The 23,302-nt window shown below is 47.2% G+C and overlaps 1 long non-coding RNA gene across 1 annotated transcript; it reads right to left on the reverse strand.

Annotated features, from left to right (window-relative positions):
• Positions 1 to 6,689: 6,689 nt before the first annotated feature.
• Positions 6,690 to 15,429, reverse strand: LOC110588827. Its single transcript, XR_002480839.1, has 3 exons — positions 15,209 to 15,429; positions 9,129 to 9,323; positions 6,690 to 6,738 (listed from the first exon to the last, which is right to left on the reverse strand). It is a non-coding gene; the product is annotated as an uncharacterized LOC110588827 (long non-coding RNA).
• Between the last annotated feature and the right edge of the window lie 7,873 nt (positions 15,430 to 23,302).

The raw sequence follows: 23,302 nt of genomic DNA on the forward strand, positions 1-23,302 counted from the left end.
AAAGAAAGAAAGAAAGAAAGAAAGAAAGAAAGAAAGAAAGAAAGAAAAAGAAAGAAGAAATGTTCACTAGAAAGCTGGAGGGGAGCCTGGAGCTCGGGAGAGAGGCCTGGGTGGGGCAGCAGACGGTGGAACCATGGAAATGAGGAGGCCACTCAGGAGGGGCTGGGATGTGAGACAGGAAGGGGGCCTAGGACAGAGGCCGGGTGAACAGTAACTTCCAGGCGACATGTAGGTAAAGTGAGCCATAAAGGATCCAGAGAAGGAGCTGCCAGAGACAGAAAGCCGGATGTGTGGGCAAGCCGATGGAAGAGAGGAGGCCGCAGATGGATGGTCAGCCAGAACCAAAGTCCTGGCCTGTCTGCTGAGAGCAAGCTGACAGCTGGCTTTTGATATTGTTGCAGAGAGTTGAACGGTAACCTTAGTGAGCAGCATTTAGTAAGAAGCCACATTGCTGGTGTTAACTTAATCAGTACTTTTTTTAGAGAGCATATGAAAGTTGAGGGATTGATTTCTTTTCTTTCTTGAACTCACGACCCTGAGATCAAGAATCACATGCTGTACTGACAGAGCCAGCCAGGAGCCCCCAGAGTTGAGGGCCTGAAAACACTGAGCACAGATATTATAGAGTAACTTGCTGGGATACAGCTAATTAGTCTTAGTGCTTTTTTTCCCCACCCCCACTGGAAGGCAAGCCTCCTTTGTTAGGTCTAAAGATGTGAGCTCGCCTCCTCTCTTTCCACCCCCCAGGGAAATCCAGAGCTTATGGGTTTTAGGACCCTGAGGAGATCATGCTTCTCCCTGGGAAGACAAGGGTAGAGACCTCTGTTCGGAGGAGAGGTTGAAACCCCTGGCCTGGGCTCTAGAAAGAGTAGCAGATCTAGCTGCCCCTGAAGAAGGGGGACCGGAGTCTGGAGGAATGCACAATGTGCAGGCAGAGTCCCTTGCCCACTGTTAGGCATATAGGAAGCTGGATGGGAAATCATTGCAAGATGCCAGTCATGGAAGGGGGAGGGGGTGCTGCCGGGATCAGCCCCAGACTATCCAGAATTAGTTTTACTAGAAGACTGAATTTTTTTTAAAAGATTTTATTTCTTTATTTGAGAGACAGAGAGTGCGAGCGAGAGAGTACAAGGAGGGGGAGCAGCAGAGGGAGAGGGAGAAGCAGACTTCCCACTGAGCAGGGAGCCGATGCGGGGCTCGATCCCAGGACCCTGAGACCATGACATCTGAGCTGAAGCCAGACGTTTAATCGACTGAGCCACCCAGGTGCCCTAGAAGACTGAATTTTGCTGAGACCTGAGGAATACTAGCTTGAGAAATATGTTTTCTAATCTGAAAGGAAATAGTCATAAAATGTAATGACTTAGGCTTCCATTTTCTGTCCTAGGTATTTGTTTATAGAAACATACATTATTTTACATTTATATTTTACATAACATTTTAATCAATGTTAACTAGAGACTCAAGGAACGAAAGTAACAAGTTGCTAGAGAAGGATCATTTCTAATTTTATAATAATGTTTATTGCTTTACTATCACAAAAGTAACACATACTTGAAGGAAGTGGGATTTGATTTTATCCTACTTATCAGCAAAAGTAAGTGAGCCTGTTGCTGTCTCAGGGATACTGGTAGAAAACACAAGGCTGCTGGCCAGAGACAAAGGACTTTATTGCTCATGCATCCGCATGTTTGCAAAGTTCCCTTTGCCCCCTCCCCATCCCACACGGGTGATACCATGCACACAAAGGGATGGTGCGCATGCAGTAGGTTTGCTTTGCAGCTGACGAATAGTGAACCTGGTGAATCCTCTGCTTTTTTAGCAAACAGGAAACAAGCCTATTCTTTGTCCTGGTGAAACATGACCTTATCCCTCAAGGTTGCTTACTGCAAACTCAATCCTGAGTAATGATCCGGATAAAGAGTAGTCAGAGCACACCCAGTAAGACATGTAGGAGCTCCAGAGACTTGTGGAGGATTATCCCTCCCAATAGTACTTATTATAGGAAAGGTGAAAACATAAATAAGGAGTAAAATTGACCTCTTACATACATTTCCCATCAACTTCGTTGTTAATTTAGTTCTACAAAATGGATCCAAAGTCGAGCGAGGTTTATGGGCAACCACTGGAGTCACACACCAAACTCAGGTGATAATGTTTTTGAAACTGTGGCGTAAATGCTCCTGTTAGGGATAGCTAAAAGTCCTTATACATTATTGGCCTTACTGCTTGGGACTGGGATGACTCACTCAGGAAGGGTCCCTGAGGGGTCTCCATTTCCCCAAAGCTTGAGGATGATCCTTCAGGTGTCCCTGAGATGGCGCTAACGTCCTCTGTCTCAGAATGCAGTGAGGGTTTCCTCACAGAGCCTACAATTGTCCACTTCCAAGCCCTTGCCTTTCACCAGCCTGCTGTCAAATTTCAGCAGAGTCCCCCCAGAATGGCTTCGAATAACGACTGATCTCTACAGCAGAACGCTACATTCAGTTCTGAGCTCAGAAGGCCCCTGCTCCTCAAGCTGGGTCATATTTCAGAGCTCTTTATGTTACTCCATCATCTATTCATTATTTCCTCTTCATTCAGTTTATTAAATATATACTGAGATGCTACCAGACTGGCAATTCTGCTAGGACTGAGAGCTCATGCTTCTGCCCTCAAGAAACCGACCCCGAGGGAATCTCAAGAAAGTATTTTTACACCAAGTGCTCATTATGATGGGTGTCAATGACGTCATGTGATTTTTTTGGCAATAGCTAAATCAGATGCTATATTACTTTTCAAAATTAAAGTTGTGGGAAAAATGATTGCTTGATCTGTGTAGAGTCCTTGGCAGGTAATTACTGTGTTTGTATATCTTGATATTAATTAGCAGAGATGCATGTGAGGTGCTAAAAATGTAACAGAAAATGAATTGAGCAGTAAGTATACAAGAGAACATCAGCATCTCTCTTGATAATCTGACAAAGGAAGAAACTGTTCAGATTGAACAACTAAGTCAATAAACCAAGACAAGATCTGAGAAGAAGACCATGACTTGGGTTGTGTTGTCTCCCTCTCACTTTCCCAAGGGAAGAAGAGAGTGGCCACTCAGGTGACAACACAGGCCAGCCGGGCGGTGTGTTCTCAGTGTGACAGCTCGCCGTCCTGGTACCTGGGGAGCTGGGGACCCAGAAATACCAGTAGCACATGTTAGAAATAATCCCTCATGAGGTGGTCATGTCACTGTCCCCAACCTGTGCAACCTACTCTCCTAGCAAACACTAACACTTTGAAACAAGTGGGTTTTTTTGTGTTTGCTTTTGTTTTCAAGAAAAAACTTCTTGGATTCGATTGATTAGTATTTCTTAATGAAAATTTTAATCTCCTAGTTCCATCCACATTAGCGAAATTCCATTTCATAGTCAATTATAAGCCACTAGGTTTACCCTACAGCGCTAATATTCCTTCAATCAATTTAGCAAAAAAGATGTGAAGGGCTGCGGATCATGGAGACAGAATTTTGTAGTGAATACATCTTTGAATGGGCAGAAATCTAACTAAATAGTAATCAATTAATGTTACTCCCAGTCCTTTCTTCTAATGGGCATCGACATCAGCCAACCAAGGAGTGCCCTCAGGTCAAGACCACACTTGCAAAAGCTGTGTGTTAGGTGTGACTTCTCCTGTATATGCAAAGAAAGCTGAGTTTAACAACTTGTTCAAAGTCACTTTCACTCAGCAAAATGAGTGTTTGATTCAAGCCAGGTCTATCAAATCCCCAAATCTGTGCTTTTCAGGGCAGGGAAGAGAGAAAGCTTGCTGAATGTGTGAGAATCTGAGGGCGGAATACCAATCCTTACCCCTTCTCAACTCCAACCAGTGCCCCAACCAGTGATCTGGTCTACTGCATGTCTCGAGTATCTGACTGAGATTATATTCAAAGACATTCAGATGTTGGTTAAAAAGAAAGAAAAGAAAAGAAAAACACCATGCATTGCACTACTCAGATATTTTGAGGCTGAGTTAAATAAGACTGGATGATTATTATCAAAACTCTCAGCCTTGGGGCGCCTGAGTGGCTCAGTCGTTAAGCGTCTGCCTTCGACTCAGGTCATGATCCCAGGGCCCTGGGATCGAGTCCCACATCGGGCTCCCTGCTCCACAGGAAGCCCGCTTCTCCCTCTCCCACTCCCCCTGCTTGTGTTCCCTCTCTCGCTGTGTCTCTCTCTGTCAAATAAATAAAATCTTTAAAAAAAAAAACCAAAACTCTCAGCCTATAACAGTGGTTCTCAAGTTTTGTGTACGTAAGAAGCAGCTCGGGTATTTGTTTAACCTGCAGATTTCTAAGCCCCACCCTCAGAGATCTGATTGAATGGTCTGGGGAGAAGCCCAGAAATTCGTGGTTTTAACGGGTACTTCAGGAGAATTTGATGCAGGTGCTGAGAGCTGCATTATGAAAAACTAAGCAAAGATATTTTGAAATAAAGCTGTGAATACAAGCTGTTGAATGCAAGAAATTGTTCTATCTTCCCTGTTTGATGCACGTGCCAACCCCTTTGGAAAGGCCTCCTTGAATTCAAGGTCCAGCAAAGACTTGTCTTAAATCCTGGATGTCTACCCTGATTTGAGGTTGGGGAGAGAATAGTTAACGGCCGTGGGAGAGAGAAAATGAGTCTTAGAATCCTGTATAAACTCCTTCATGTAAGTCCGAGAGGCTAATGAATAGGGGACATGTAGAGGGAAAAGTTAGGGTGTTCAAAGCCAGCAGAAAGGAGACCCCCAGTCAGAAGAACAAGTGAAAGAAACAAAAGAAATGAACAAAGAAATTCTCCTCCTGAAAATATCGAGTAGATTTCTTAGGAACTCAGAGGTGGGCACATTTCTAATCTACAAATCATGGCCTGACAGCCGGCTCTGGACCAGTCCTTCTTTGCTGGGAGCAATGTTCTGAGAACCCTTCCTCCTTGGACTCAGCATTGCTGACACATCCCAGGAAGGATTAAGGATGAGAATGTGAGGTCCAGGAAGCAGCAGTGATATGAATTGTGGCAGCCCCAGGGTTCTGTTGCAGGAGGAGTTAGATGCAAGAGTGTGTAGGTAGGGGGAGCTTGAAGCTGTGTTTGTTGAGGACTTTATGAGATATTGACAAAAATTATGATCTGCATCCTCTGTATCTCCCAGATAGAGATAAATGAGAAGTGTTTGGGGTTTAAATGCCTCTCCCCAGCCACCCCTCCATGTGGGATGGAACCTGATTAGTTGGTTTTATTATCTTTCCTCCCCTTCCTATTTCCCCCAGGAGAGACAGATGCTATGCAGGTTCCAGTGTTATTAAATTTGCATTTGCCAAGGTTTGGTCCAGCTCACGTCGGGAAGGGCGTGCTGGTCCTGGGGCAGCCAGGACTATCTGCCACAGACTATCTGTGCAGCGGGTCCTCAAGGCCATGGGAGGCTACAGTGGGGAAGCATGGCTGACCTAGAATGACCAGGGGTCTGTGTGTGCTGGTGGGTTGTTTCCCCCAGATGCTACTAGTCCCTGGGTGCTTCCTAAAGCTGGCTCTTCCCTCTCAGTCTCTTGTGTGAGATTTTTCTCCATATGTTTCATACATGTCCAGACACTCCTGGCTTGCTGGGCATCCCCACACAATCTCCCACGGGGATCTCAAATTCACCATGTTCCAAACTGAATTGATCATTTCCTTCCTACCCAGACCCGCTTCTGTATTTCTATCTTGATGGATGAAATACTCAGCCCCTCGGCTGCCCAAACTACAATGTTTGGAATCCTCATTGACTCCTCCCTCTTGCCTACCCTGGGTCAACCAACGTTGGTTTTACTTCATAAATATTCCTTATACCCATGCCCTCCTCTGGATCCTTTGCCACTGCTCTGGCTTAGGTCTTCATCATTTCTTCAGTAGATTTGCATTTGCTTCCTTACTGATCTCTCTTCCAACGGTTTTCAAAGCAGAAAAGGCTATTGGCATTTTGGGAAGGACAGCTGTGCATTGGTGTAAAATGGTTCCAGGTCTCTATGACTTTTAGCTTGCATGTATGACATGTCAGTGCCCCCTGGTTGTAAGAACTGATCTCTCCTCCCACAGATGGTGCTAGAAAGGGGTTTAATGCTGGTCAGAGAGACCCAGGGATATCAAGGGGGAAAGTGGAAACGTAGGAACCAGTAGGGGTGACCTGAAAGAAATCTGGAGGTGAGATCCTGTGCCCCGAGGGGCCTTTTATACTCTCCTACGGTAGGAATGGCTCCTCCAAGGGCCTTAGATGCAGCAGACATCACATCTCTGCCTGTCCTCCTTCAGTTGTATCTTCAGTCTCCTCCTTGACCTCTTCTTATTCTATATATTACCCCCAGGAGACTGATTTTACTTGCAAGCCCCAAATGTCATGTAAATGCCAATTTCTCCCGACCTTGTGTCTCTAGCCAAGATATCTCTTCTGACCTTGGAATTGAGTATATGAAAAAGATGGCTATTCATATCAATTTAAAAAGGTATAAACTACTCAACAATAAAGTGTGTCTATACATATGGGAAAAGGTTGAAATAGATCCTTAACCAATTATGGAAATATGCTCCTGAGGGTTAAAGAAATTAATAGAAAAATTATGAAGTCATAGAAGTAAATATAAAAGGCACATACCTTTTGATGGTTCCAGTTTAAGATGGCGACATAGGAAGATCCTGAATTCACTTCCTCCCACAGACATACCGAGCCCACAGCTGTGTATGAAAAGAATTTCCTCTGAAAATAATGAAAAGGCTAGTTGAACAATGACTACACATTGGGCAAACGAGAAGAAAATCACCTCAAAGAGGGGAGGGGAGGGGAGGACACAATCTTGCCGTGAACCTTACCCCCAGCGCAGCGACCAGCAACCGGAACTCAAAGTCTGGAGCTTCTCCTTGAGGAGAGAAGGGTTCCAACCCCACATCAGCACCCTAAGTATTAAGACCTGCATCTGAGAGATGAGCCCCCAGACATCTAGCTTTGAAAACCAACAGAGCTTGTGTGCCTGAGAGGCGCAAGATTAGAGATCTGACACTCGGCTCTTAAAGGGCCCATAGGCTGAGACTCACCGTCCGGGCGCCCAGGGCAGAGGCAATGATAGTGCCCAGACTTTAAGTGAAAGCGGCCCACTGGCTTATATTAAAGTGTCAGTCCGAGTACAGACATTTAATCTAACACACACACCGAAGAGCCTGCTGGAATACTCTCCCGGGCCAGACGCTGGGGGGTGCCATCCTCATGCTCTCCCTCTGCCTTGCTCTAGCTGAATGGGAGAAGGGGCTCAAAAGGTACAGATTTCCAGCTATATATATATGGTATTTATATATATATGGTATTTAAGGTATTAAGGTATTATATATAAAAGTTCTTTAAAATCCTCTTATAACAAAAATGAAAAAAGAACTCCTAAATATGAAAAAGAAAAACATACAATTGAATATTGAACATATGAAACACATTAATAGGCATTCATGGCAGAAAATAACATGAATGACTGTGAGACATGAAAACAATTTTCATCTAGGTAGTAATCAGGGGAATTAAAATGAGAGCAACAGTAAGATTATTTCCTCTCTTGGGTTGCCTGGCTGGCTCAGTGGGTAGAGCATGTGACTCTTGATCTCAGGAAAGTGAATTCAAGCCTACATTGGGCGTGGAGCCTACTTAAAAAAAAAAAAAAAAAAAAGATTATTTCCTCTCTGGATTGAAAGAGAGAGAGAGAACATGAGTGAAGACAAGATATTAACCCACACACTGCTAACGGTATACAATTTCAGTCTGAATTGAAAGGAAATTTGGCAGTATCTCAGAACTTAAAGTATACATATTCTTTGACTCAATAATTTCACTTCTTATGTACTCCCCCGAGAAAGTCACAAATATGCGCAACATACAAGAATGTTTATTGCAGTGCTGCTTGTCAGCAAAGAATTGAAAGAAACCTGATGGCCAAATATAATATGGCACATCAATGGCTAAATATATTATGGTTTGTTCTATCTTAAGATACTATACATAGATTAGAAAAATAATTACATACACATGTGCTCACGTGGACATTCAGTGAGAAGATATAGGTTCAAAAACAAAACTGTATCAATATCTTGTTATATAAAAATAAGCAGAAAAGCAATGCCTTGCCTGATAAAGCAAATTTTTGGTATAGCATGAGAAGTCGTGAAGGAATTAAACCTTTAATTTACATTTTTGAGAATTTTGCTACAAAATACACCCTTAGTATTGCCCTAAGAAAATTGGAATAAAGGAATATACCAGATATTACGTTTTTCCTTTAATGAAAAGGGAAGGGAACAAACCAAGAGAGTGAAGAACAAAATGCAAGCAATTCCGTAGGAAAGGAATCCATCAGCGTGGGTTCCCGCCCTCATCGTTCCTTGCTCAAGAAAAGACCAACCAGCAACTGCAATCCCACTAGTTCCACCAGGGGGCACCACTGGCCAACTCCACACTCAGCAGACAGCCAGCGCGGCAGCCCATTCTTGGGGTTTCTGATGCCCCACACTGATCAGACACACTTCTCTGATAACATACTACATACATGGTGCCTGAAGGTGTAGTCCTAAGCGTCTGCCATTTGCCTCTGTTGGGACTAGAAAGTCTATTCCTACGTTGTTGAGGGGAGATTTCTCCCACTCCCCATCCCCAACACCCTTTAGAAAAATATATTTATTACAATTGCATTCCGCAAATTTTTTTTAAGATTTTATTTATTTATTTGACAGAGAGAGAGAGAGAGCACAAGCAGGGGGAGCAGGAAAGGGAGAAGTAGGCTTCCTGCAAAGCACGGGGCTCGATCCCAGGACCCTGGGATCACGACCTGAGCCGAAGGCAGATGCTTAACTGACTGAGCCACCCAGGCGCCCCTTGACTCAATTATTTCTTAAAGAAACTTTAAGTCATAAAGTACCTACTTAGCATAATACCACTCAAGTACCAGCCAGAAGCTATTGTCATCCAACTGCTACCAGAGCCCTACTAACTCTGCAGCAGCTCACCACACCAGAACCAGCTTCCCAGCTGCTGGGGGGGCTCCTCCTCTCCGTGGGGAGGAGATACTAGAAAGTCGATGTTACCTCCACTAGAGAAAACTGGGTATGGCTTACGTGTAGATTTGAGGTTATTTCTAATCCTCCTTTGTGGCAGGGGCTCAGTGTCCGTGGAGATTCTTCATGCTCAGAACAGCACAAAGTACACAGTCTCATTGTGTTTCTTAGACATTCAAGTGGAGGTAGTGAGTTGGTGGTTGATATGAGTCTCAGCAACAGTGAGATGATCTGAACTAGAGATAAGGTCCACTTCTGAGGAAATACAAATAAACATAACTATTAGAATCACATTTTGAGATATTTATTTCTCTCTTGCATATTTCCTTTTTAAATTTTCCGAATTGTACCCCCAACCACCTCGGTCCAAGCAGTTGGGCCAGTTTAAGTTGATTGTCTCAGGGGCGAGAGCGTTATGGAAAACAGCGTGCCAGTCTCTGGCTAACACCCAAGCTCAGCAAGGAGAAGAAGTAAGACGCCGCTGAGGGTAAGTACCACAACGGAGTCTAAAAGCAGAATGAAGAGTTCCCTTGGGTGGGGGTGGGGGGGAGCTAGGAGGAAGTCTGGTGTTGGAGTCTGAAGAGTTAGGAAGTTTCCAGGAAGGAATGGCCACAGCCTCCCAGTGGTTCCTGAGGCCTGAGGCCCAGAGGATCGGCGGGTCCTGAAGAGAGGGCTCGTGCATGGCGTTATCTGGGCAGAGTTCTTGGGTAAGTGGGAGGAGTAAAGCATGATAGGACTCCAGAGAGATCTTAGGGGACCTGCAGCCAGTGAGCAGGCAGGGATCCCCCCAGGGTGGGGGGTGCAATGGATGGTTGATTCTCTACACCTGCCAAGAGAAGGCAGACCGCAGTGAGGAGGGGCGGGGATGGACTGGAATATATTGGGACTAAATTTCTGCTCTTCCTATGGATCAGCAGCACTGCTGGTGGTGCGGGGCTCCAAAGAGAAACTGAGTTAAAGCTACATGAAGCTATATCTCTTTTATATGAATCTGAAGACTGACACTCCTCCCTCACAGGTCTTGTTTTCTTACCAATTCTTCACCGTCATGCTAACTTACCGGGAGACTCTTGGAAGCATTTATGCTTATTCCACCATGAGATGGTCACATGACTCCATTGTTTTCTGAATGAGGTCTGGAAGAATTATAGTTGTGGAAGGAAACAACACACTCAGTTTAAAACCGTGAGCAACAGGAGACGTGGGGCATGGGGGTTGACTGCAAGTAAAGAATGTAGAAGCCTTCACTGAAAGGATCACACATCCATGCACACATTCTGCTTCAGTACCGTGTAGAGAATCCCCCAGGGCACTACAGAAGCCTTTCTCTTGCTTCTCTACCAAGGATTTCATGACCTTCCTTCTAGACTAAATTCAAATCTTACTTGCTTTATGAAACCCTGTCCATCAGCTCTAAGAAAAAAAAAATTAGCTTTTTTTCCTCTTTGCTTCTAGAGCATTCTTTTAAACTTGTGTTACGTTTTTTGTGCTTTATCGTTATTATTTGTTTCTATACTTGTCTTCCTCTGCACAGTATGTATAAGAGAAACACTTTGCGTTGTCTGGATTCGACTCAGTTAGATTCATGATGTTAATTAAAGTGTGCACATTGACTCGTGAGTGGGTTTTGAAAACAGTAGATTGTGAGCAGTATATTTTTAAAATGGAGAAAAGAACAGAAACCATCAAAGTGAGCCAGACATTTTAAGGATGAATAATGCCTCATGAAATTTGCTTCTATTATCTATTTGGATGTTTTGAGTCACAATAAAATGTTCTTCTTATTGAGGATAATTAAAAAAAAAAATCAAACATTGGAGGCTCAGACATTTTGGGGTAGACCCCAGGAAGAAAGCGATAGCCAGAGATTCTGAATCTTTCAAACTATGAGGGGATCTACGCCACACAGAGAGCAATGGGTCAATTGATACAAGTTCATAGCTTAAGTGAGCAAATAAAATAACTATGGATCATGTTATGGAGGTCAACAAGCTATGTCTGTGAAGACAGTAAATATTTTAGGTTTTGTGGGCTATAAGGTGTCTGTCATAACTACTCAACTCTGCTATGGTAGGGCAAAAAACAGCCACAGGTAATATGTAGATGAATATGACTGGATTCCAATACAATTTCAATTTCATATATATTCAGGTATCATGAAATATTCTTCTTCTTTTGATTTTTTCAACCGTTTAAGAATGTAAAAGCCATTCTTAGCAAATGGTGATTTAAAAACATACCTTATTAATAGAAAATTTGAGGTCTAATAAGGCCTACACGTCAGGTGATTACCATTAACAAGATAGTTTGTTACATACAGTTCCCACAGATCCCATGCCATGGGATCACTCTGGAGGAATGGGGGAAATTGCAGGCAAAAAGCCTTTACTGTGGTTTCTGTGGGAAGGAATGAATAAGTCAAGGTAAGCAGGCTTAGGATTGGCTAGTTTGAATAATTTCAGCAGGCTCGAGGGTGTAGGGTCTGTCCTTGGTTATCTAGTACCCGGCCCTGGGGTGCTGAGGGCAGGTGAATTGTGGCCTGGAGTGTGAGAGCCCAGTAAAGGGGGTGTTTGGGGTTGTAGGCTCTGGACTGGTTGGTTTATATTTGAAAAGTGTGCTCATTTGTTTCCTGTCTCTAAGAATTGGTTAACTCAGGGAAGGTCAGGCCCCAAGTGTCAGAGCATCAGAATACAGCAAATAAAAGACATGGTTACTACATATGGACCATATAAAAACAGGGAGAAGGCCAGATTTGGCCCAGGGGCTGTGGATTGCCATCCCATGGACTAAGAGCCCAAAGATAATGTTGAATGTCAAACACGCAGGTGTTGTGAAGAATAAATACTTCATGATAAATTAATAAATGTAGTACATCATGAAGCTTCTTGATTCTTGCCAGTGAACATGAAAGAAAGAAATTATAATTTATGGTAAGAAACACCTGCATCCACTCAAACTTAAGGAAGACCTTATCCTATTTGGCCCATGTATTCTGTTCATTCTGCTCCCGCAGTCCCCAGAACGTGAATATTCCCTGACCTGCTCTTTCTATCTTTACCGAGAAGAGCAAGAGGCAGAGAATGGAATTTGGAATTCTCAAAGTAGTTGTCAACATGGTTTTATCTGCACAAGTCCTCTAGTAAAATATTAGTGAGATCTCTGTCATCTCATCATTCTACCCAGACTGAATTAAAGTTTTTGGAGTTCATAATCTAATTTTACCATCGTGAATTCCTTGAGGGCAAGGATGCTGTTTTCGTCCCCATTACTGTCTTGCTCAAGTCCTATCGCAGGCTGCTCAACACAGTTGGGAGAAAATCCCAAGGCCAACCTGTGGCCGCCGCCTTCCCAGATTGGGTGCCTGCCCTAGCCTCTTGCTGCAGATGCGTCTCTTGGCAGGTCCCCCTTGTCAGTAGCCAGGGGGGTGTCCGGCCTTTTATGTGCTCTTCCTTTCGTCTACAGTTGCTCCCACCCCTTTCCCTGGCTCATTCTCTGTTCTGGAAGTCTTACCCTTCTCATCTCCATCAGGTGCCCTGTAAGTCCAAAGGCCTGAGACTGAGAAATCACAGCTGCCTCTTCCCTTCCTTCACGTGGTAGTTCCCACCTGTCTGTCCAGTCATCACTCCTCTCCCCTTTTGCTGTTGGTCTCTCCTGTTAGGCCTCGGGTCCTTAAGGGCAGAGGGCCTGGTACCCAGGAGCTATGCCATAAACGTTCACTGGGTGGATGGATGAAGGAAGGAGCAAAAGTGAATACATGGCAGCTTGAGGAAGAGGGAGTTCTGAGTGCAGGGTTGGGAGTGATCACGGTGTTCCATGTATGGGCCCCGAAGACTCCTAGTGGCTTTGTAAACCTTCATTCATATTTGAAAGCATTTGGGAGTGGCATGAGCTCTGCTGGAAAAGAGTCTCATGCAGAGACTCTGCGAGGGAATTCTCAGCATGCCCAGGGAGAGAGGGAATTAGAGGGGACTTTAGGGCCTTTAAAGGATGATCATAAGCGTGTATATGGGGGAGGCTGGGAGCCCTCAGTGATGCTCCTGCAGGAGTGGAGAGGGGAGACACGGAATCTTTAGTTAGTGGAGTCTGGCTAGGTTTTTACTACACATTGTGGACATTTTCCTCAACAATAACCTTTTGCCCTATTTATGGCACCACCACCCATACATCAACTGATGGCTTTACCCGTACATGTAATTGCTCTATTATCCTACTGGGAATTATGAATAAATGAGAGTATTTACACTGGTTGGTGGATCTAGGATTCCCCCTTCTCTCTCCTTTATTTTCAGTATATTCTATAATATTATGTGTTCATTTCGTAACGGAATAAGAAACGAAGGCCCAGTCCGTACCCGGCTCTTCGCCCCATCACGTGCTCTTTGCATAGTGTCACTGCATTGCTGTATGGTAATGTCCAGCATGTGGGCTCCGGAGCCACAGCACTAGGGTTTATATGCTGTGCTCTGTGACTTTGGCCACCTCACTTAACCTCTCTGGCCCTCAGTTTCCTCCTATGGAAAATGGGGATAACAAGAGCACCCATCTCCTATAACTGTTATGAAGATTCAGTGAGCAAATATATGTACAATATTCAGAATGCTGTCTGCAACACAGTAAGGCCAAAGTCAGTGTTAACTGTCACTACTATTTATATATGACGTTAATACTTAAAAAGAAAAATAGTGAGCCTAACAACCCGAAATGGTTATAAAAACCTGTTTACAGGGGAGCCTGGGTGGTTCAGTCGGTTGAGCGTGTGACTCTTGATTTTAGCTCAGGTCATGATCTCAAGGCTGTGGGATCATCGAGCCCCAAGTTGGGCTGCATGCTCAGCGGGGAGTCTGCTTGTCCCTCTTCCTCTGCAACCCCCCATTCTCTCTCTCTCTCTCAAATGAATAAATAAAATCTTTTTTAAAAAGTCTGTTACAGTGTTATGTTGACTTATGACACAGGTTAGAAGACTTTCCATTCAAGATAACAAAAATTAAATAGTTGCGTTGCTCTAAAACCCTAGGCTAGCTATGGGAAGAACCCACTTCTACCAACCATGTCCTTCCCGGCTCTGGAAGGCTGAATTTGGCTCTGTTTAGGCTGCCCTCTGGTGGAGACCTTGCAGGAGGGCTGGAGGCTAAAGGACCACTATATTCTCACTTAACACAACAAAACAAAAACACATGCACACAATTCCCTTCCACTGCTTGGACAAAGTGATTTTCTAATGGAACTCTCTGTCTCATTAGCCAACAGCCTAGAGCATGGGCTGGAAGCAGATGTGCTGTGGTGTGGGCTCCGGGTTCTGGTTGTTGAATATGCTCTCCTTGTGAGGTCTACTGATCTCTACCATGCTCTTCAGTGTACAAAGCATTGGTTCAATCCTTACAGCAGCTCTTAGGATGGGCACATTGATCCCCATTTTAACGATGAGGACACTGAGATTTATAGAAAAGCAATGACGTGCCCAACATCACACATCAGTGTATTGGGTCATCCGTTATTCAATATGCCAAGTAGACCCAGGGACCAGGAGCTGAATAATCCCCTCCCATGGGCTCTGAGCATGTCATTATGTATAGTGGTGGCTGGGGTGTAGGGGGTGGCCCAGGGGACTGGGGGAATGCTCAGAAATGGTATTTATACAGAGTTGGGCAGGAAGAGTCCCCAGAAGTGGAGCAATTGAGCTCAGTCTTGAAATAGGAGGGGCACCTTCCCAGGTGACAAAAGCTGGGGAATGTAGGCCTCCCGACCTTGTAAAATCTCCCTCGTAATATAATACCTTGTAATATGTGTATGACCCAGCATAAAACTAACTCTAATATATATTAGATCTTTTTGCTTTGATCATTAAGTTTAAATTTTTAAAGTTGTTTTGTTTTGTTTTTTGTCAGACAGAGAGACAGAGAGCAAAAGCAGGGGGAGCAACAGAGGGAGAGGGAGAAGCAGACTCCCCGCTGAGCAGGGAGCCCAATGAGGGACTCGATCCCAGGCCCCTGGGATCATGACCTGAGCCGAAGGCAGATGCTTAACCGACTGAGCCACCCAGGCATCCTAAGTTTAAATTTTTAAAATTATCACTCTTCCACAAGCAATTTGAGTTCATTATTAAAGATTCTGAACATTACAGAAACAAAAATAATAAATACCTTGGTTGACAGATTTCAGATCCTTTTTTTCTGCATAAAGAACCGCGTATGTATCAACCTAACAAGACGTCAGGAACACTCTCCTGGGTCAACGAACATGGATGTTCAACACAGTTTGAATGTTTGCAGAGTGTTAAACCCTGTGGTTGCACTACCACATATTTGGTCGATACCCTGCTGGTGGACACCGGGCCCATTTACTGAACAACTCTGAAACTAAGCCAAGCTGAGCTGGAGAATGGGGCCGAGATACAAGCAGCTGGGGACAAACCAGGTAAAAATTACTCAGCGACCCACCCTTGCCTTTCTTGTAAGTCATTTGCCTTAGATGGAGCTGCAATTCTGAAAGCTAATCTGGGTGTTTTGCAAGAAGAACAAATAAGCAGAAGTACCCTTTGGAGCCTTAAAAGTCGACGTGGGTTGTGTGCAGTAAAGTCTCAGAGCCTGGCTGAAATGGCCTCTGGGTGCAGGTGGACGTGGGGAAGCAGCAGACTTTCCATCTTCCGGAGGATGCGTTCGTTATGGGCGGAGATTCTGAAATGCAATACAACCCTGTAAGAAAACAAACAAACAAAACAAAACAAAAAACCACATATAGAGGATTCCCTTGTCACCTTATCTTGTTTTGAAAATGAAATTTGTGTCCACAAAAGTGAGGTGTGCTTCTCTCCTAATGAGACCTTACAAGATTCTCTGAGTTCCAACACAGACAGGAGTATTTGAAATACTCCCAATGGTGTGTCCTTGAACTCAACACACCTTGGCTACTTCTTCCCTCTCTTCTCCTTCTCTTCACCCTCTCCTAGTTTTTCGCATACCAACTTCATGCCAGGTGTTGCAGGCACTGGGGTTACATACCGGCAGTGTGCAGAGCTGACCTGTGGGGACCTTATTCACAGCCCCTGGCGCAGTCGACAAATCTACAAATGCACACGTGAGGGCAACGTGTGTAGGTCCGAGGGAAGCACATACGATTCTATCTACGGAGGTCAAAGAGGTTCCCAGAGCAGCTGACGTTTGGGCTGCATCTTGCCAGGACACAAGGGGGAAATGCTTGTACAAAGGCGCCAAGGGTGAAATCATTAGTCCTACGTGTGCAGAGAGAAGTACAAGGCACCCGGAGTGCTGGGAGCCTGTCGGAGGCTGGAGAGGGACCAGGGCTTTCTGTGGCATGGAGGCAGACAGGTTTTCTGCCACACACGATGAGGAGGCACCAAAGGGCTCTTAGTGAAGAAGTTACAATATGTGATCGGTCATGATCTTTCTTGGTTCCTTGCCTTCAAGCATCCTCCACTCTGACATGGCCTTCCCAACCCCATCTTCCTTTTATCTGGCTAACTCTGATCATCCTACACGTTTCAGCTCAAATGTCCCTTCCTCCGAGAGTCTTTACCAGAGACATCCCTTCTAGTTCTGACACTGCTACTCAGTCTCCACATCATGACCTGTCATGATGGGCCTCCGTCACCTGTGAAATGAGGATCACAACATGGTCTCACTTCTAGGCAGGGGCAGGATGTAAGGAGGGAGGGGACAGAGACTGCAGAGGATGGTCACTGCTGATTAATCTGTCCCTGGAACAGTAGCAGGGAGGTGACTGTGGAGCCAGGTCAGGGTCCTGAGAAGACTGGATGCTGGATGGGGGTGTGGGTGGGGCACTCGTGGGCAGAGAAGGGATGGGAGTTGTCAGGGGAGGAGTTAGTACCTTGCAGATGGGGGGTTTGGGGATGGTGGTGGGGCAGAGAGAGCTGAGAACAGCTGTGACAGGGAGAAGTGGGAAAGTTCAGGCCCAGAACTGCCACTTGGGCCTCCTCCCCTGAAGAGCGTTACTGGGCTTGGGGCAACCCCCGGAGGGGGGTGTCCCCCCGGAGCTGGGCAGAGCCTCATGGGCAGGCCGTCAGCATGGTGTCCTCAGTGAAGAGAGGGAGAGAGAGCAGGAGAGCGAGAGAGCCTCAAGGATCTCTGAACTCAAGGGCACCCAGGCTGCAGTGATGCCCAGTCACAGGACTACTTCCTGTTCCCACTAAGTGTCCCAGTGGAGGCACTAGACTCTGACAGGACTGGGGGGCTCTCGAGGGTAGAGGTTCTAGCTCCCCAGCAGGGCGTGGTGCAGAGAGAGTGCCCGGTAAAGATTTGTTTCATATCTTGTAACCTCTATGTTGAACAAACCCAAGTGGGACATCATCAGAATATGTTTTTATTTTTGTTTTTCCATCCTTTTAAAACGTGCCTAGGACCCTTGACTTTTCTGTTCTCACTCAGGCAGTAATTGTCTTGCAGTCACTTGGGTTGTGAATAGTCTCACTCAAATAATTAGAAAGGCTAGTTTGTGTAATCATCATCATCATCATCATCATCATCATCATCTTCAGACTGGAATTTAGCATTCAGTCTTGTCCCCTCCTCCTAGCTGTAGAGGATGGTTGGTGAAAACCTGCTGTGTGAGTGGCCAGTGGTCAGCTTCTCACCTTCTCAGCTCCTGTCCCCACTACTTGCTAGTGAAGGCTGGCAATCGGAGGGGGGCGAGATAATTAGGGGTCAAGACAGGGTCTCCTGTGGTGGGACTGTGGCTGGGGGGAGCCTCGCCGGGAGCCAGCTTTCTGAAGCTAAGGCTCTCTCTTGTCCTGCCTTCATGGACTCTTCAGAGACCCCCTGTGGCCACAGCCCCTGTGACATGGGCGGTGTGTTCTGTCTCTTTGGATGTCATTCCCCTGAGCCTCTGGTCCGCTGGTGGCCCACTGTGCACGGCATCTCACTGTTGGGGTCCCCTCGGCCTTCCAGGCTCTGCTCTCTGGCAGAGCTTAAAACCCCGCTGGCCAGGCTCTTCGGGGCCTGGGAAACACCGGCAGGTCCTCACGGACGAGTCCTGGGAAAGCAGCCCCGTCCTGTGCAGGCTCTCCTTCCCATCCTGCTGCCCAGGCTGCCTCAGCTCTCAGAGCCCTTCCTGCACCCCCAGTCTGTGGGAACACAGCAGGGATGGCCCGCTGCAGCCATGGAGGGCCCCTGGTCAGGCTTGAGGGGAGGAGGCCACCCACCCCCAACACTCCTTGAAAATGACGTGGGCTCTTGGCCACAGCGCCCTGCAAAGAAATCTCTTCACAGATCCTCCCCTCCTCTTCTGACATGCACAGACCCTTCTGTCTTCTCAATTAGGGGACAGGGCTCAGGGATCACAGAACCTGCTGGAGGAGGTTTCCTCTGGGAATTCTAGATATGGGGAGCTGGCTCACACCCAACTCCGTGGGGCCCGGTGAGAGGAGACCCATCTGCCAGGTCTGCTACATTAGGCTGAAAACGCGGGCAGGTGGAACGTCAAGTTCAGCCACTCTGAGTTCACTGCTCCTTTGCTCTGGCCCTCCTCCCCCACTAAACGTCTGCTCTGAGAGTCGGAAACCTGCAACCACGGGGGGACTGGACAGCCCTAACATCTAAGCAGTCTTTATTGCATTCAATTTGGATCGCCTTTAAGTCATCAATTTTTAGGTGAGGCTATTGGCGGGGACTAAATTCAGCAGAGGATGGAAGTGGCTAAGATTGCTCCACAAACTTGCTGTGTAAATGTGGGCCTAATGGCAAGTAACCTGCACCTACTTAGCAGAAAATCAGCGTCTCCTTGAGGTTCGCCCGTCTCACCTGTCTCCACTGGTTGGAGAAGGTCCTGGTGGGCGCGGGACAGCCCTGGGATCCGCCGCAGCCGCTGCCCAGCGCTGCCACACGGTGGCGCCGTCGAGGGACTCTCAGCCTCCACAAAGCGGCTTTTGTCCGCGTCCCCGCGCCGCTCAGCTTCTCCCCGGGGTCGGGGCGGGGGGGGGGGGTGTGACCCCATTCCCTCAACCGCAACCTCAGCCAGGGGTGACCCCCGCTCGAGCTCACGAGGTTGCAGCTCAGCTGAGTTCTGCCTCCAGTGTTTTTTCACAGCCACCGTCCAGGTGCCCGCTGGGCCCAGGAACCCCAGGGCCGCACAAGCTGCCGAATCCTAGGGAGCCTTTGTTTTCCACTCCCAACACAAAGGGCGCTGTTATCACCTCCCCGTCTGGACAGGGGGCTCCTGGCATCCATCTAGACTTCTGAGAAAAAGACCCTCGGTGACTCATTAAGGGAGTCCAGCATGCCCTAGCTCTCTCTGCCCCTTCCCTCCACCTCTGCTTAACAGCCCATGAAGGCCAAGTGGGTTTTCTGTCTGAGTCTACAGGCCAAGAAGAAGTTGGCACTTTTCTCAGGAAAGCAAAGGACTACAAGTGTATCTTTTAATCTTTCCCAGGCACCCCTCTTGTAAGTCACTCTGCCTCGAAGTAAAACTGTGTCTAACATGCTTTAAGATCTAGAATGGTCGGCGGCCCTGACCTTCAGAGTAGACCTCTGGGAGCACATGTGAAATTGGTGCAGCAGTCCAACCTTTCGCCCTTAAGGAAGTGACTTTAGATTCCAAGGGCTTGCTCATGCATGGCAATTCGTTTTTAAAGCTTCCAAGAGCAAAGGGTAGACTCTGTGGAGCTGCGGAGTGGGGAATCCAGTGTTTTTGTGGCAGAGATCGAAGTCATGGAGTGCTGGATGTCACACCGGTGACTAAGCCGCCTCTTAACTGAGTAGGAGCCAGGCACTGAGGGAAGCAGGGTGGGATGGTACATCCCACAATCCAGGATAACCCCGGCTGCCATCTTTGAACATGGGGATAACTCAAAGCATCTGTGGGGGGTGAGGTACTCTGCATATGTTATTTCTTATCCTCATGACCAGTCTCTTTGGTAGATATTTATTATCTCCCCCCCCCCCTTTACAGATGAGGAAAGAATGGCTCAGAGAAGTTAAGTAACCAATCCAGTGTCACACAGCTAGTTATTAGTGGAGCTGGGATTCAAACCCAGATCTCAGGACTCTACAACTCATTCTCATCCCCTCACACTATGCTGCCTCTCGAGAATGGTGTCTACCTTGGAAGAGGATGGCAAGGAGAAGATAGCTGGGAATGGATCTTGCCATGTTTCACGGTTCCTTGCGAAATTCCAAGTTTAGACAAATGATAGCTTGGCCATGAAAATCATTCTGACTTACAGACCCTGGCAGAAAGAGTGGGTGGGAACAAAGGGCACAGAATGAACATGACCACTTCTTTTTCTTGGTGGCATGTGGGCTTCTTGTTAATGTGTATCCTCTTTCACATCTCTGTGTCTTTGCCCCCACTGCTCCTCTGCTTGGAGTTACATCCGCCCTCTCCCCTGCTCCACCTGGGGAGTCTGTCTCCTCTGCAGAAGAAGGCTTTCTTTCCCCATGGCTCCCCTAACACCCAGGTGGAGTTAAGCACTCCCTCATCTGTGTTCCCATTGTTCTCGCCCAGGCCCCAGGGCAGCAGACACTATTCAAGGCATTATTCATTGTTTGTGTAGGCCTAGGGCTGCCATGGTGGGAGGGGAATTCTCTTTTACTCGAGACAAAAGCAGATACTGGGAATGAGCCCCAACCATTGGAAGAACAAGGAGTTCTGAAGGGACCTCCTTCAAAAGGGGGCCATGGTCAAGCGGGGGAAGCTGGGCCAGGAGCCAGCACCTAGAGAGGGTGGTGGGAGTGAGCACAAGTCAGGTCCCAAGATGCACGTGGTGCGCTGTCTGCACACAGATGGCCAGTCCTCGGTAAGTGGTTGACCAATGGGGGAGGAAAGGCTGAAGTGATGAGCAGCCTTTCTCGGCCAAACCTGAGGCTGTGTTGGTCATGGGCAGTGACCGCAGTCTGGCAGTCTGGGCTGAACTCCTCATGCTCCTGGAACTTCCCCTGGTATTTCCCAACTGGCTTCCCCACCGGTGTGACCAAAGACCTGGACTGCTTGACTTGGCAAACTACACCGACCATCCCAGCCGGCTGCATTCTGAGCCCTGCTTTCCCCTGTTTCCAGCCCTCCACGGAGGACTCAACCCCCTCCATTTGGGGGCCAGCCCCTACTCCTGGCTATGAATCTAATTGTGCCCCACACCCCCTTGTTTTTCTAACTGGGTGTGGGGAATTTCCTTGGTTAAGCCTCCAGGTCTTCCTTCCTTCTGGATTTAATGAGTTCATTTATTTTTCTTTTTCACTTAGCAGGTTTTAGGGCTGGTTAATGAGTGGTGGGGTTCTCTTTAAGAGCCAAGTTGGGCCAAGCTCAGGGCACTTTTCTTGCCATTTCCAGTTCTCAAGTCCCCAGTGTCTCTCACAGTCTCTCCCCGGCTCTGGCAGCCACTCTCCTCAGTGCAGTTCCCATCTGTGGAAATTTCTGGAATACAATGACACATCGGCCTCAGGGTTTTATTTTGTTTTGTTTCTTCACATACTTCCCTGGGACAGTTGTTTCAAGATGGTCTGTGCTTTCTAAAAAGAAGAAGCTGTTGAAGCACCAGGGAAAGAGATCCATTTTTAAATGCAGGGTTTCCTCTTTAGGTTTTGTCTGAAGCTTTTGGTAGATTTTGGGGTGGGGGTTGGCTGTGAATTCCAGGGAGACTTGCCAGAGGCTATTTAGACCTCCTTTGTGTGAAGTGTTGTACAGAGCTGCCAGGAGGGGAGGGAGCGCTAATAGAAGGGAACTTGGAAGCCTTGCTGTGGTGGCTGGCACTTGGGAGATTTTCAGCCCAGAGAGAATGAGAAAGAATGCAGGGTCCATGTGGCAAGGACAGGGATCCACAGGGACTCAATGGCTTACTTGGTTCCCAGAAGCAACTTGAGGTAATGACTTCACAGCTGCTTTGGTGAATCATGTACCACAGAAAGTTTAGCCCAAGGAATCCCCTTGCCTGTTTGTCCATTCATTTGTACACCCATCCATCTATCCATCCATCCAATAAACAAAGATTAAGTACTTGATGTGAGGCAGACACTGGGTTAGGCCCTGGGGGGGGGGGGCAGGAGGAATGTTTGGACCCAGTCCTATCCCACAGGTCATCTCCACACATTTCTGAAAGTGAGGATCCTGTGCAGGAGAGTAAGACAGACAGTGGGAAGGCACCAGAGGGTAAGTCCCAGAAACCTCCGCATGCTGTGCTTAGGTAGTTTGCAGAGCTGTTGTTAACTTCTCTTTTCCTGCTGAACTCCTGAAGCTTAGGTACCACATTGCCCTCCTGAGCTCCACTCCCCCCTGTGAAGTCACAGCCCTCAGCCTGCCTCTGCGAAGGGTCTAGGCTGAGGGTGGCAATGGGCGGTCTGAGGTGCTTCCATCCCAGGTGAGAGCAAGGCTCCTGGGGCCAGGGTCACTGTGGCCCCAAACACATTTTTGAAGCTTGTTGTGATGTGTCCCTAGCAAAGATCAGAGAGAGGGGAGGCAGGCTGCCCTCAGCTGTGTCAGCCGGGGTATTAGTTTGCTAGGGCTGCTGTAACAAAGCCCCACAGAATGGGTAGCCTGAGGAATAGAAGTTTATTGTCTCACAGTTCTGGAGGCCAGCAATCCAAGATCAAGGTGTCAGCAGGGTTGATTCCTTCTGAGGGCTGTGAGGGAGATTCTAGTCCAAGCCTCTCTCCTTGCTTCTGGTGGCTTGCTGGCAGTCTCTGGCATGCCCTTGGCTTTGAGCAAGACCACCCCAGTCTCTGCCTTCATCTTCACAAGGTGTTCTCCCTGTGCATGTGCCTCTGTGTCTAAAATTTCCCCTTTTATAAGGATACCACTCCTGTTGGATGAGGGCCCACTCTGATGACTTAGCTAACTACATCTGCAATTACCCTATTTCCAAATAAGGTTACATTCTGAGGTCTTAGGGGTTAGACTTAAAGGTAAGAATTTTCGGGGGACATAATTCCAACCATAACACCATGTTTCTGACTTTATTGCCCTCCTGCTGCCATCAGCAGTGCCTACGAGGAGAGGGCCAGAGTGACTGTACCTCAGAAAGGGCTGGGGGGGGCTGCCCCAGGGAGAAATCAAAGGGTGGTCTGGAAGCAGGGACACATCTGCTGGAAGGAGAGCGTTTGTGCTGGAAAGCCACCTGGCCCAGGGAAGTCTCATGGGCGCCTGCTGGACTGGCAGCTAGCAATGCAGGGATTTGGTCCTCTGTGCCTTTGTGTCTAGAACTGGCAGGAACCCAGATGGAAGGAAAGCCCCCAGCAGGCAGCCCTTTTGCCTGGGACAGAGTTGCCAGAGGA

The sequence above is a fragment of the Neomonachus schauinslandi genome, chromosome 10 (assembly GCF_002201575.2).
Source record: "Neomonachus schauinslandi chromosome 10, ASM220157v2, whole genome shotgun sequence".
Taxonomy (NCBI): domain Eukaryota; kingdom Metazoa; phylum Chordata; class Mammalia; order Carnivora; family Phocidae; genus Neomonachus; species Neomonachus schauinslandi.